The sequence below is a fragment of the Echinops telfairi genome, unplaced genomic scaffold, assembly GCF_000313985.2.
Source record: "Echinops telfairi isolate 266 unplaced genomic scaffold, ASM31398v2 ScPeMD7_7;HRSCAF=31, whole genome shotgun sequence".
NCBI classification, from domain to species: Eukaryota; Metazoa; Chordata; class Mammalia; order Afrosoricida; family Tenrecidae; genus Echinops; species Echinops telfairi.
Window position 1 is genome coordinate 25,467,961 of NW_022103904.1, and position 15,392 is coordinate 25,483,352.

Sequence of the window (15,392 nt, forward strand, 5' to 3'; positions counted from 1 at the left end):
GTACAAATGCGCTTTACACAATTGATGTGTGTATGGATTGGGGTAACAGTTGTATGAGCCCCTAATAAAATGTTAAAAAAAAAAAAAAGAAAGAAGTAGGGCAGCTACACCAAACCAAATAAATGCCAGCCCCTTGTCCTGGAAGCCCACTTCTAGAACTTTACCGCAAGATACAGGCCAAACATCTCAAGAGTTGTATGCAACACTGTCTGCTGCAACGAGATGAGAGATGTACATACACATACACAAGCTCAAGGCCCAGTAACAGGGAGTGGACAAATCCTGCTAGTGGGTTGTGATGCAGTCAATAAAAATTCGCATCATGAAATCTATGTAGCAAAATAGGAAAACTGCTTACAGGGTTAAGTAAAAAAAAACACACAAACACACTCACCAACTATGATTACAACAATGCAAACTCAATATGCATTTAAGCTGAGAGCAAAGGTAATTATACAGGGTGGTGGGATTATTGGCAGCTGTTTCCATCAGAATCGTTGCCTGCAGCTAGACTGCTTTCATCATTTGAAAAGGAGAAATAAAGGAAAAACAAAGAAAACACTGAGAACCAGGAGGGGCGCAGGTGAAGGTGCATCTGTCCACACCCCCGGGGATCTGCAGCTCTGCAGATCTGGTTTCCCACACACATACACACACCACCCCAACAAAACACAGCCCCCAACCCACCCACTGGAAGCTACCTAACAATAGGCGCTAATGATAACGGGAAATATTAATTATGTAGACGTGGGTTGGCAGAAACACCTCACTGGAATGCAAAGTCCGGTTTTCAGGCAAGGTGAACTTGGATTGTGCCCGTGAATGGGAAGCTTTGGAACCCGCCAACAAAGGCACAGGTGTTACCGAATGCACAGAGCCTCTCGATGCCAAGTGAACAACTGTGCAGAGGACCATAAGGAAACACCTGTAGGATATTTGTTTGATAAGCTTATTCCCATTTCCTTTTTTTTTTTTTTTAACTGCAGGGGGGGGGCGGGATTCGAGGAAGAAACGCAAAATCCGTTACTCTTTTTCAGGAGTGGGGAGAAGCATGTGTGCAGGGTTGGCAGAGCGTGTGAGGAAGGCCAAGGAGCAGAGACTCCATGTGGAGAAAGGAATGCTCTCTGTACCAGGGGCACCAAGAAGGACCAGAGCAGGATGGGGTCTGCAGCTAGGTAAGTCAAAGCCAGCAAATGGTGTGGAAACTCAGCACTGGATAAAATGATAGCCCCCAGTATTGATAGAGCTAAGTGGCAAAATACCGTACATACTTGTGTATAAGCCGAGTTTTTTCAGCACGTTTTTTTTAATTAAATACTTTTATTGGGGGCTCTTACATCGCTTATCATAGTCCATACATTCATCCAGTGTGTCGAGCACATTTGCACATATGCCTTCATTTTCAAAGCATTCTCTTCCCACTTGAGCCCCTGATAGCAGCTCCCCATTTCTTCCCCCTCCCTTCCTCCCTCTCGAACCCTTGGTAAGTTATAGATTATTTTCATATTGTACATCATCCTCCATCACTCTTCACCCACTTTTCCATTGCTCCTCCCCCTTAGAGGGGGTTATAGGTTGATCCTTGTGATCGATTCCCCCTTTCTCCCCCCAACCGTTCCTAATCCTCCTGGTATCTCTACTCTCATTGTTGGCCCAAGGGGTTTATCTATCCTGGATTCTCTGTTTTGGGCTCTTATCTGTAGCAGTGTGCATGTTCTGGTCTAATCCAATTTGTAACGTAGAACTGAGGTCATGATAGGGGGGTGGGGAAGAAGCACCAAAGAGCTAGGGGAAAGTTGTATGTTTCATCGGTGCTATATTGCACCCTGACTGGCTCATTTCTTCCCTGTGACCCCTCTGTAGGGGGATGACCAATTGTCTACAGATGGGCATTGGGTCTCCATGCCCCCACCCCATTCACCTTGGGTACGATTTTGTTCTGGGTCTTAGATGCCTGATATCTGATCCCATCACAGCTCATAATTACACAGGCTGGTGTGCTTCTTCCATGTGGGTTTTGTTGCTTCTCAGCTAGATGGCCACTTGGTTATCTTCAAGCCTTTAAGACCCCAGACCCCCAGGGCACCATCAGCTTTCTTATGCACCCACCAATTTTGTCTTCAGCGATCGTGTCAGGAAGGTAAGCATCACAGAATGCCGGATTGTTGGAACAAAGTGTTCTTGTGTTGAGGGAGTACTTGAGTTGAGGCTCAATGTCCATCTGCAACCTCAATTCTTAACATATAGATATGAGTACATAGTTCTATTCCCCTCTCATTATATATATTTACATATGCACATACCTGTATTTAGGCCTCTATAAATGCCCTTTGCCTCATGGTTCTTTCCTCTATTTCCTTTTACTTTCTTCTTGTCCCACCATCATGTTTGGCCTTCATTCGTGTTTAGTAATTTCTCACTGCTACATTGCCTTGATTAAGCTCCACTAGGCATTCTATGCCCTTCTCTCCATTGATTTTAGTTCACTTGTTGTTCCCTTGTCCCTGGGTTGGTTCCCACCCCCTTCCTTTCTCCCACATCCCCCTGAAACCAATGGTCCCATTCTTTTCATCTCCAAATTATTTATCCCACATATCTTATCTAGATAGACATGCAGACACATTAATAAGCGCAAAAACTCAGCAAAGCCAAATAAAACAACAAAGAAAGTCAAGACCAACAAAACAATAACAACCACAACAATAACAAAAAGAAAGCCACTGACAAAAATGGACAGGCCTATAAATAGTTCAAGGTCTGTTTGTTGGCCTTTAAGAGTGTTTGCCAGTCGAGTCGATGGGGTCAGCACATTTTCAATGCAGTTTTTGTGGTAAAATTAAGTGTCTCGGGTGCTAGTTGGGTCGGCTTATACTCGAATATATACGGGATTAGAAATTGCTATAACTGATCTAACGGGCAATTCAGCACTAAAAACACCGGTACTGAACGTGGCCCATGAAAAAGTCCTTTGGAAAAGGAGGTGCCCTGGTAGCATAGTGGTTATGCATTGAGCTGCTAACCACAAGGTCAGTGGTTCAAATTCTCCCCCCACTACTCCAAAGGAGAAAGACAGGGCTTTCTACTCCCATAAAGAGTTATCATCTCAGACACTCACAGGAGCTCTACCCTGCCCTACAGGGTCACTATGAGTCCACACGGACTCGATGGCAGGGAGTTTAGAGTTTTATTTAAAATGCTTTGAGAAGCAATGGTTGAGAACTTTAGAAGGGTCTCATTCTGTACTGAGTTCACTATCAGGAGATCAATACATATTTGTCAGAACAATGTGTGCAATGACAAACAATGCTTTTCCAGAAATCAACATGTGAAATTAAAAGACAGCACGTTCTTGTAGGGGGAGGTGAGGAACCCCTGAAATTTATTGCCCGAGATAATCTTTGAACCTTATAGCCAAAAAGACCCTGGAAGCCTTAAAACTGGCTAACAGTTGAAGCATAAAAAGCAATGCCTTGAGCATTATTCACTTTTAAGGATCGTCTACAAGGGACCCTGTGACAGCAGCAAGTCAAAGGTTAGAGAGGACCCTCCGGCCCAGTGAGTCATGTTAACGAGTGAGCGGCAGCAGTTGGACAACTGGAAGAATGTAATCAATGTCAGTAACTAGGACATATGAAGCTGTTGAACTGGGGTGTGCTTTGCTGTGTGTATTCTCCGTAACAACATCATAAACTTCAAGCAGCAAGTCTTGGCAAATACGCATCAGTGAATACAAATTTGAAGAAACATTCATGGAAAAGCAACTCTAACGATATTTTAGAGCAATTGGCCCTAGGCTAAACTATTCAAGAAAGAGAACTGGGCATCTAGTGTTTCCCAAAGTGGGTGATGCTGCCTCATGGGGACCGCTGTAATATCTATTTGGTACATGTGTTCCTACACTAAATTGGGGGGAGGGGCTGCAAAAGCAGATGCCTACACTTTATCCTGGATTATGGGCTATGATAGAAAAGATTTTCATTGTCAGGGGGTGCGGAGTTAATTTGCATTTTTCTGCAAAAGGGGTGGCAAGGCAAAGAAGTTTGGGGACCTATGGTTTAGACATGCTTCCCTCTTAAGACACTACATTGCATGTTTCCTTACAGAAGGTCCAGGAAATGCTGGACTTCTATTGGAAAAGGCAGCAAAATCCTACTCTTATTCCAAACCTCTCAGGGCCCACAGCTAGAAGTGCTGTGTGGCACAGCCCTAGTTATCCACACATATTACAGAGACATACAGACAGACAGTCTGGAGGAAGAAGAGAAATTAGCTCAGCTACACTGTAGATGCAGAGACTCCCTAATGAAAGCCTGATCCAGAGGTGAAGATTTAGGAGACGAAGAGGAAAAAAGAAGGCACAAACTAGAGAACAGATTTGTCCATCAAATCTCAAACTACTATAGAGGACAGGGCAGTATTTAGCACTGAAAACACAAGAGGTCAGCAACTGCAGGCATAGCAGGAATTATCATGAGTTTTATTACATACCACCACAATACAGCCAAGTCACAGTGGTATTTTGTTGTTGTTGTTGTTGTTTTCAGCATCTGTAAAAGCTATGTGTACACCATACTGTGGACTGGTAATTACGTATGCACTAGAATAAAAATTGTGAAGCACTGTGAGAATTACCAAACCATGAGACCTCAAAGGAACACATGCATCAAATAAGACAGCTCGGCTCAGGATGGCCACAAACCTTCCGTCGTAACAAAGCACTGCAGTATCTGGAGAGTGCAATGAAGACAAGGTGCACCTCTTGTCAGTGGATCCCCCGATGCCTGCTAGACCCGATTTGGTTTTCACCATTTTCTGTATTTTGGTTTTGTTTATTACATTCGGTGTAACTCATGGATTTCTGTGTTTCGGTAAATGAAACCCAGGACTGATGAACCTATAAGGGTTTTGGTTGGGGGGAGGGGGGGTGTAAAAGGGAGGCGATGTCAAGGAGTCCAGGAAGAAAAAGAATGTTTGGAAACTGATTGTGGTAGCAACTATACAATTCTGCTTGATGTGATTGATCTATGGAATGATACATGTATTCAATCCCAATTAACAACAAAAATATTTTTAATAAAAAAAAAATGACAAGGTATACCTGCAAAAGTGTAGTTTAGTTATTGGTCAGAAAATGTTGTTAAAGGTACATACAGTAAAGTCCACATATACTAGTCTCTAGAAGTAAAAAACTAAGAACAAAGCATTGTCACAAAGCTTTTCTGATATTTCTAGTAGCATTAAAACTGGTCATCTGCCCACATGGAAGAAGCACACCAGCCTGTGCAATCATGAGGTATCAATGGATTCAGGTAATAGGCACCCAAAGACCCAAAACAAACAACCCCCCCCCACCTCAACATATTGTTGAGAATAAGGGGGGTTGGAGCAGAGACCAAAAAAACATCTGTAAACAATGGGACATCCCCTCACAGAAGGGTCATGAGGAAGGAATGAGTCAACCAGGGTGCAGTATAGCACCAATGAAACACACAATACTCCTCTGGTTCTTTAAGGCTTCCCACTATCATGACCTCAGTCCTGCCTTTCAGTTCTGGCCAGACCAGAACAAGCACACTGGTACAGTTAAGAGCTCCCGACACGGAATCTAGGTCAGATAACCCCTCAGGAACAGAAATGGGAGTAGTGATAACAGGAGAGTAGAGGGAAGGTGGGGGGAGGAGGGAGGGATCCCATTGATAAACACATAACCACACAGACACACACAACCCAGGGGAAGGAGGGAGACCAGCAATCGGAGAATAAAAGGAGCTAATACCAAGGGCTCAAGCAGAAAGAAAATGCTTTGGAAATGATGATGGCAACATATGTACAAATATGCTTGATACAACTGATGTATGGAACGCTACAAGAGCTTAAGAGCCCCCAATAAAATGATTTTTTTAAAACCTGGTCATCTGTTTTTGTTTTGCTTTGCGCTGTCATCTGTTTTTCTTGCTGTTGATGTTAGTTAGGGACCACCGAGTGAGTGCCAATTCCTAGCGAACGCAGGCACAACAGAATGAAACACTGCCCGGTCCTGTGCCATCCTCACTGTGGTTATATTTGAGCCCATTGTTTTGCTTTGCTTTTCCCCATAAACAAAACTTTATTGACAAAACTGACATGAAAACAGGTGTTTACTGCCGGGCACTTTGAGAGAAAAGTCAAATGTTAAGAACTACGTTATCTTGGTAGATGAACCGTAATTCCTGCGTGAGAAGGCTTTCTGTGACATACAGGAATCAGGAAGTCAGTGCTGCTTTAGTGTTGCTTTCTCTGAGAAGAACAGCCTGGTGTACGGCGGGCTTTTCCTCCTGCAGGCTGACACCACACTGCTGAGCAACCTACAGAGACCCACAGTCTGTGCATGGCTGGAAACTGAGCTCATCTTGTCACAGCTTGGACATTTTACATCCAGAAAGAGTTTGGGCCTTGAAGTCGGCATTTCTTTGGATGCTCTTTCTTGTCCTCCACCAGGGACGGCTGTAAGACACCTGGAGCCACAGCATGCTGCTCCTCTCTCGAGCCTGAACTGGAAGAACTACAGTGACAGCGTCAGCTGACAGCGCTCGGTCCCACTGTTGTCCTTAGCAACGGAAACACAGGAATGTTTGCTGTCAGGTCACGGCCAACTCATAGCAAGCAACCCCATCTGTGTCAGAGTAGACAGGATTTTCAATAGCTGCTCGTGATGGTGTGGTAAGTTGCGTGTTGGGTTGCTAACCACCAGGTCAGCAGCTCAAAGTCACCAGCCACTCCTTGAGAGAAAGAGGAGGCTTTCTACCCCTATAAAGAGTGACAGTCTTGAAAACCCACAGGGGCAGGTCCACTCTGTCCTACAGTGTCGAGATGAGTCAGAAACAACTGAACGGCCTGACTCTGTTTGGGGAGATCATTAAGCCTTTCTACCGAGGTCCTTCTAGGTCAGCAGTTCTCAACTGGTGGGTTGCGACCCCTTTGGGGCTCAAACGACCCTTTCACAGGGGTGGCCCGATGCATTAACAGTAGAAAATTACAGTTATGAAGTAGCAACGAAAATAATTCTATAGTTGGGGAATCACCACAACATGAGGCACTGCATTAAAGGGCCGTGGCATGAGAAAGGTTGAGAACCACTGCTCTAGGTGGTCTCAAACGCCCAACCTTCAGAGCGCATTAACTATCTCAAACACGCAGCTCCTTACTCCTCAGGACCAGATTAGTAAGTGTGAGCTCTTATTAAGAATGTCAAGAGCAGAGGCATTCCAAAAGCATCAAGACAATTCGATTTATCTGCATTTCATCTTGTTTAATAAGACAAGGCAGCAAGATAACATAATACCAACTTATGAAATGAAAGTGAAAGGCAGCACAGCTTAAGGAACCCTGGACTGCGAGATAGCAAACCCCCATTGTTTGTTGGCTGAAGGCTGGGAGGCTGTCTGTCTGAATTTTTCAGAAGCCTGTAGGTGAACGCTAATGTGTTTCCCACACAATTGAGTATGGCTTGTGGATTGACATGCTCTGTATGAAATTACTGTTTACAGAGGTTAAGAGTTCTAAATGGGCAAATAAAGGCTACCTCAGCTGTCTATTTCACAAGAAGGAACATCCCAGGAGACAATTAAGCAAACAACAGCGCAAGTGGTGGGATACCCAAAGGAAAGCGAGTGAGCGGGATTGCTCAGCAGAAGCTGAGGCCGGGAGAAGGCACGATGAAGGTGAGTCAGAAAGTGGGAGCGCAGGCAGAGGTGCAGGTGTGGTCCACACCCAATGCAGCAAACGTCTCTCTGAGATCAGTGGGTAACTAACTCAGCAACACACGGGCCTTCGCCCAGTGAAGGTGCCTTCAAAGGAAAAGGTCCCATCCAAGCAGTGGCTTCCAATGGGACCTGCTGGGTCAATTAAGTTCCAGAGAGAAAGGTCAGCTCACAAGGTGATGGCGACTTTTGTGGGATCCCAAAGTGGTAGGGAATCTTGATGGATTTTCTTGAAGAATACAGGACAAAAATGGGGACTTAATAGGCAGAAATTTGAAGAAAACCAAAAACCGCACCGGTGAGGAGCAGCTCAGGAAAGGTTGCACTGAGGAATGTTTTCCATGGCGACCATGCACCTGCTCATCCTTAGGGGGAGCAAGGGCTGAAATCCTGTAAGGATTTCATTAGGAAACCTTACCCCACCCGCCCTGCAGCTGGGACTGCCCCTTTGGACTGCTTGTTGTTCCCCAAACACAGAGAATATTCCAGAGACACCGAGTGTGAGACCCTGTAAGCTGAAGAGCATAGAAGTATTCGGGGAAGGCGACAAAGGACGAATATACTTCCTCCTGAAGTGTACCAACCTAGATGGAGCACGTGCTGAGAAACGATAGCTTGGTGTTTGTTTGTTTTTCTTTTTAATAAAAGCTTCTGTCTGTCTTTTGTAGCGGGGCTTTTTGACTTACCCTCATGTGAGTTAGCTGGCAGGGGGATTCTTCTGGAATGAGGAGAGAAGCCAAGTCACAGCCACCACTGCCGTCAAGTCAATTCCGACTCACTGAGACCAGAGGTGAGACACTTCTGGACTCACTAAGACCAAGCAGAACTGCCCCTCTAAGTCTCCAAGGCTGGAAATCTTTATGGGAGCAGAAAGTCTTATCTTCCTCCTGAGGAGCAGGCTGGCGCAGAACCACTGATCTGAAGGTTCCTAGCCCTTACCAGACATCCTCAAACTACGGCCCACAGGCCACATGCACCCCCACCCCACCCCACCCCCCGACATGTATCCAGCCCGCCAGGTATTTATTTTTTTACTTCAAAATAAGATATGGACAGTGTGCATAGGAATTTGTTCATAGTTTTTTTTTAACACTATAGTCCAGCCCTCCAACGGGTCTGAGGGACAGTGAACTGGCCCCTGTTTAAAAAGTTTGAGGACCCCTTCCTTACACCATCAGGGTTCCTTGGAAGCTAGGCAAGGGGAGAGAAAGAATGAGCAGAGCACTTGGGAGTCACCTGCTGTTGACTCTCTGCACCTGGACTGGGACGGCAACTAGGATGAGAGACATTGGGTGGGAGTGCAGGGAGCTCGGTGAACTTCATCTGGATCAGAGGAAACTGGACCAAAAAGGAGAGCCCAGACTGGAACAGGAGAGCTCAAAGCTCAAGGCACTGACCACGAGAAATGGCGTCCATCCGTGCTGTCAGAACGACCTATGTGAGGATGTTGGGCAGGTTTTGGTTTAATACGTAAAATCAAACTAACTCTAAGGATCCTTCAACAAGCTAGACTGAGTCGGCTGGGCAAGTTCATCTATAACTACCAGACTGCAACAAAAAGCTTAACCCTACAGGTGGACACACGGGCTCCCCAACACATACTTATCACTGTCCTTCCCAATACACGTTTGAGACGTCCTGTTAGGTTTAAGTGACAGAGACACAGATGTTCACAATCATCAGTGACCAGTGTTCCATTTCACGAGGCACCTGTTATTCCACCCATTAGCAAAGAACAGCCCAAGGAGGTTTTGGGGCAAAATTCAAGAAAACAACTGCCCAACAGCCCCAGGCAAAACAATGTGTCTCACTTGCTTTCCTTCATCTAGTCTTACCGCCTCAACAATGCCCTTTGCCAAGACAACTATTGTAAAATGCTTTTCGATCACAGACCTTCAGGAGGTCCAACTCTTCAGCTTAGCATGACCAATGCACGCACCTCTCCAGTCAGTTCCCTGGGTACTTCCCGTTCTAACCATCGCGATGCGTCTCTCTGACGTTCGTGCTTTAATGTCAGGGTCCAAGCCACTGCCCGTGACTAGAGAGTAAGACCTGACACCTGACTCCCATTCTGGCTCCAAACATGGACTGCATGAGAAATCCTCTTCCTGCCCCAAGCTTCCGGCCCTGGGCCCCCTCCTTCTCAGAGCAGGGCAGCACCAGACCTTGGCCTTCCTCCTCACACCAGGGTGCCCAGCCCTCCACCAGCACTCCCCAGAGTAGGCTGGGGATCACTCGTGGTCTCAGCAGTCTCGCCTCGCTGCCTGTGAGCCTCCCCAAAGATCAGGTCGTTGCTCTCATCTCTACTTCTTACACCTAACACACCTGACTTCCAGGGAGCTGTCACTGTCCCCAGCCCCTCCAGAACCACTCTTCCCCCCTCTCCAAATCCCTGCCTGCACTGCCCCCAAATGTCTCTCACCCAGGGATAGCTTCTCCTCTCCCCCTTCCATCCTCTTCCCACCCCAACCAGAATTCCCATTCTAGCCAGACTCACAGAGTGTCAAAGCTGAAGGGGACCTCAGATATTATCGGGACCAGCGGCTTCCAAATGCCCGTCGGCAGACTGCTTCTGGGCTAACTGCAAAAGAGTAAGACGAGGAACAACTTTAAAGCACAAATTCCCAGGCTCCACCCACCAGGAAACTTCTGCTCCAATCAGTCTGGGATGGGCCCCTGGCATCTGCATTTTTTTTTAAGCTTTCCAGTGGAGTCTAGTTTGCTGGTCTAGACTAACCTCCTCCTTTTGCCCTAGGGCTCGGAAACAAGAATTCAGTCATTAGACACCGACCAAAGAACAAGAATTAGGCCTGGCGCTGAGGACACATATGCTTCACCTGAGCGCTCCCACGGAACCAATGCAGAGCCTGCAGCTCCCTTCACAGACACCCGAGGGCTCACCATGGGCACCCCATCATCTGAAGTTAACCGCACCACCAACCCCACTGTGCTCAGTTGGCTCCACAGTCTGCCTTGAGGAGCCCTGGGGCACAGTGGATCCGCACAGGGCTGCAGTTTGAAGCCACAAGTCACTCCTGGGGAGTAAGGTGGGGCTTCCTACTCCGGGAAAGAGTTCGAGTCTCAGAAACTCACAGGGACGGTTCTGTTGGTGCTAAGTGCCACTGAGTCTGTTCCGTCCCACAGCAACCCCATGCACAACACACCAAACACTGCCCGGGCCTCACAGCTGTTCCTGAGCCTGCACCCACTGTTGCAGCCACAGTGCCAATCCAGCTTCTTGAGGGCCTGCCTCTTTCTCCCTGGCCCTCCACTTCACCAAGCAAGATGTGCTTCTCCATGGATTACTGGGCTCTGCTGACAACATGTTCAAAATGCAGAAGACTCTGAAATCTTGCTCTCCGTGCCGCTTAAGGAACACTCTGGCCTGATTTCTTCCAAGACAGATGTGTTTGTCCTTTTAGCAGTCCATGGTATTTTCAGTATTCTTCTCCAGCATCACAATTCAAATGCATCAATTCTTCTTTAGTTTTCCTTATTTGATGTGCAACTTTCACATGCATATGATGCGAGTGAAAATACCACAGCTCTGGTCAGGTATATCTTAATCCTCAAAATTACATCCTTGCTTTTCAATACTTAAAAGAGGTCTTGGTACCTAATGCAACACATCTTTTGATCTCGTTTGCTAATTCAATGAGCATTTATTGTGGATCCAAGTAAGACAAAATCCTTAACAACTTCAATCTTGTTCCCATTTATCATGATGTTAACTATTGGTCTAGTTTTGAGGATTGTGGTCTTCTTTACATGGAATTGTAATCCATACTGAAGCCCATGGTCCTTGATCTTCATCAGCAAGTGCTTAAGGTGCTCCTCAATTTCAGCAAGCAAGGTTGTGTCACCTGCTTATCTCAGATTGTTAAAAAGCCTTCCTCCAATGCTGATGCCACACTCTTCTTCATATAATCCAGCTATGATGATTTGCTCATCATTCAGATTGAATCAGTTTGGTGAGAGGATAAAACCCTGATGTACACCTTTCCTGATTTTAAACCGCGGAGTATCCCCTTGTTAAGTCTGTACAACTAGGTCTTGATCCAAGTAGTTATGCCCTGTCCTACAGAAACCTATAGGGTCGTTCAGTGACTCAATGGCAGTGAGTTTAGTTTGGTAGTTATTTCGGCATATACATTCTGTCTTGTTAGATTAGATTAGCTTCTGAATTATTCACTGGGATCCTGTCAGACCTAGGCTTGGACACGATCTCGGCCTGAGTGTTACTGGTGTTGCGTGCCGAGTCCACTCTCACTCACAGCCACCCTGGATGACAGGCTACAGCCGTCACTAGCTTTCCCATAAAGGCGGAAAATCTAGAGTACTGTACTGGGTTTGTTACATTCCAATCACTGCACTGACCTTTTCGTTGGCAGCCAAAGGACCTAGCCATTGCACCATCTTGGATGTAGACTAGGGTATTAACGTCAGCCCTATGTATATCCAAGCTCTAACTCTTGATTTCTTTGTAGTGACTTCCTCATTTCAGACAGCGACAGTTCATCCTTCCAGTAATGTGGGCCAAAAATCTTGACATATCTAGAGTCCTCTCTTTCTGCTATGACTGAACTGTGTCCCCCAAAACATTCGTATCCCCTCGACGTGTAAGTAGGAGTCCCGGGGTGGCACAAATGGGAAAGCACTAGAATATCAAACCCACCCTGACACCACTTGAAGACCAATCTAGCAATGTGCCTCTAAATGGCCACAAGCCTGGGAAAGCGCTCTAGGGCACAGCTTGACTCTGTACTCATTGGGTCACCGTGTGTCAGAATCAACAGCAATTGGCAGCAGCAATACCTGTATGGAAGTACATACTACCCTGTCAGGAAGCAGGGTGGGGTTGGGTGGGGAGGGGTGGGGGTTGTTATACCAATCAGGTCAGCCCTGAACAGGACTGGTCTTCAGTCTAATCACTCAGGAGTTATAAAGAGGCCCTCCAAGAGGGATGAGACCATGTATCCACATGACCATGAAAGCCAGGAAGGAAATGTGCAAGTGAGGCCCTTCTCCCTAGAACAATGTCCTGAATTGGGGCTTCTAGGCTCCTGAACACTGAGAGCATGATCTTCTGTTATTTAAATCCACCCCACTTGTGGTATTTCTGTTAAGGCAGTACTAGATAACTGAGACACTTTCTTCACACCCTTCATCCAAGCGATAAGAAACTCTGTGATGCTACCTTTCGAGCACACGCAGTCCAATCTTATCTCACAACCTGCAACCATGGTGTCTCTCATGGTTCCTCCAACAGCCAGCTCACCAGCCCCCTGCCTCGACCTCCACCATTCTTTGGGTCCTCCTCCAAAACAGACGCCAGATCATGTGATGCCTCTCCTCAAAATCCCCCAACGGCAATCCACCTCAGAAACATCTAGTTTGAGGCCTGCTTACAAGGTCCCCATGCAGGAACTAACCGCCCTCTGGGCCCTCTACCCTCCCTGCCACTCAGTCTGCCCCAGGCACACACAGGCCTCTCCGCTCTGCTTGAATTCCCCAGGTCTCTCTGTGGCTTGGTCCCTCACTTCCTTCAGTCCTTCACTCAAGTGTAAGGTGACTAGACGCCCCGCTTTTGGTGGGACAGTCCTGATTTTTAACACATTTTCCTGCGTCCTGCGGCATTTTAAAATAGTCCCAATTTTTGGAAAGAATGCACAACAAGCTAGGGTATATGATTTTCGGCTGCCGTGTGGCTATTTTGGCAGGATATGAGTTTTGTAAATGATGTCCCGCTTTTTTCCCGCTTTACCAATGTTAAAATCTGGTCACCTTACTCAAATGCCACTTTGTCAGGCGTTTCCCAGGACTGTCCCATAGGAGATACCAGCTCCACCTCCACCACCAAGTCCCACGGTCACTCTCAGTGCTCTACTGCTTCTTCACAGCTTTCGTCACCACCTGACATACAAGGGGACTCCAAAACATATGTGGGGAAATGGGAGTAAAAGACCCTGGAATTTCTCCATGAGCGTTTCTGACCTGCTTTTGTATTCTTAGACATCTCTGTCTTTGCTGTCTGTTTCTAAGGCCCAGTCTGTGTACTGGAAGAGGTGACCCACCGCTTGAAAGGTGGGACAGGCTGCTCATTTGGCCAGAACCAACATTGTTCAAAGCTCGCCACAGATTCTCAGACAGGTTTATTACCAGCCAGATGCTGGCAAATGGCCAGCTCTTTTTTCTTTCCTTTTTTTTTTTTTGTTGGGGGGAGAGGGGGCTTTAAATTTTTTTTTTATTTTGTAACAACTAGAGAGATCTTGAGAGTGGTAGGGAGACCTTGCCAATGGGAAGGGGGTTGTCTGAAGTGGCATTTGTCTATGAACCTTGGGGTGCTGTAGGGTTTGATTAAGTTAAATATTTTACCAGTAGAAAATGCCTACTGGTCACTGTCCCAACAATCAGGTCACCTGTCCAGAGGGTGGAATCCACAAGCCGCTGGCAGAGAGGGGAAGCTGGCTCTGAGAGCCATGGGGACGAGGGGGCACAGCAGAGTCTTCAGCCTTAAAGATGATTTGGGGGGAGGGTGCACAGAGACACAACTCCATATTGACTGGGGTGGGTCAATTGTTTCTAAGGGCTCAATATCCTCCTCTTCTGGATCATCAGCCCATATGTTCCCATCCCATGTTTTGGGGTCCCAACTTTTCCCAACCAATGCCCTTACTTTGGTTTCAGACACTGCTCTAGATCTGCAATTCAGCTGCCGTTGTAATTCAGCCACTCGTATAATGAGACTCTGGACCTGATTCTCGGAAATGTCAGCTCTTTTACTAGAGGAGAGAAGGCTCTCCTTTGTAGCACAGATGGAAGTTTTAAAATCCGTTAGTCTGCACTTAAGGCGCGCTTTTGAGGCTCTGAGATCATCCCTCTCCTTAATCACACTGTCCATTGTAAGAAGGACCAGCCAACCAGCTTCCCTATACTTGTCATCCTTACAAAACTCCTGGAAAATATCAAACATATGATCACTCAGAGCCTCTCCTTTAACCAGCACCTCATCTACCGTTGGTGCTATTTTAGGTATTATTTTTGCTATTTCACACCATGCTGATTTATCCATGCTTTGGGATGTTGAAGTAGCATCACTAGTGTTAAGACTAATCAGGCTGGAGAGCCAATTTAAGAAGCCCATATTTATGATTTTATTTCTCTAGAAGCACTCCTGGTACCAAAATGTGTTAGACAGGGTTCTCTAGAGAGATAAAACCAAATTTCTGATAATCTAATATATTTATTTATAAAGATAATTAGATATATAACAAGAAATTAACTGTTAAATCATATACAGATAAATATATAATGCAAGAAATAAACAGTTAAATTATAAAGCACTACAAACGGCTCAGTGCAACTCATATCCGTGAGAGAAAGTTGAGATACTAGCAGTCCTTCAAGTCTAGTCTGCTGCCAGATCTTCCTCTACAGTGGACCCTCGCCACTTCGCGCTTCGACTTCCGCGGTTTCACTCTATTGCGTTTTTTGCGTAACAGCGCATGCTCTGTCATTACTGCCAATGATCGGCTCATACTGTACACGCTTCTGTCTGCATCGCTACGTATCGGAGCTACGTATCAGATGCATTTTTGCTTTTGTACAGTGTACTGTAATTGTTTGCGATTTTTAAGAAATTTTATCTAAGCC

At 46.1% G+C, this 15,392-nt stretch overlaps 1 protein-coding gene across 2 annotated transcripts in view; it reads right to left on the minus strand.

Moving 5' to 3' along the window:
* Positions 1-15,392, minus strand: part of ZNF592 (zinc finger protein 592) — a 42,235-nt gene that overhangs the window by 20,734 nt on the left and 6,109 nt on the right. Inside the window, exon 2 of one of the 2 annotated variants that reach the window (XM_045286322.1) lies at positions 10,237-10,320. The exons of the other annotated variant lie outside the window; for it this stretch is intronic. The gene's annotated coding sequence lies outside the window, so the exon portion shown is untranslated. The remainder of the gene's footprint in view (positions 1-10,236; positions 10,321-15,392) is intronic. 2 annotated transcript variants of the gene reach the window in all.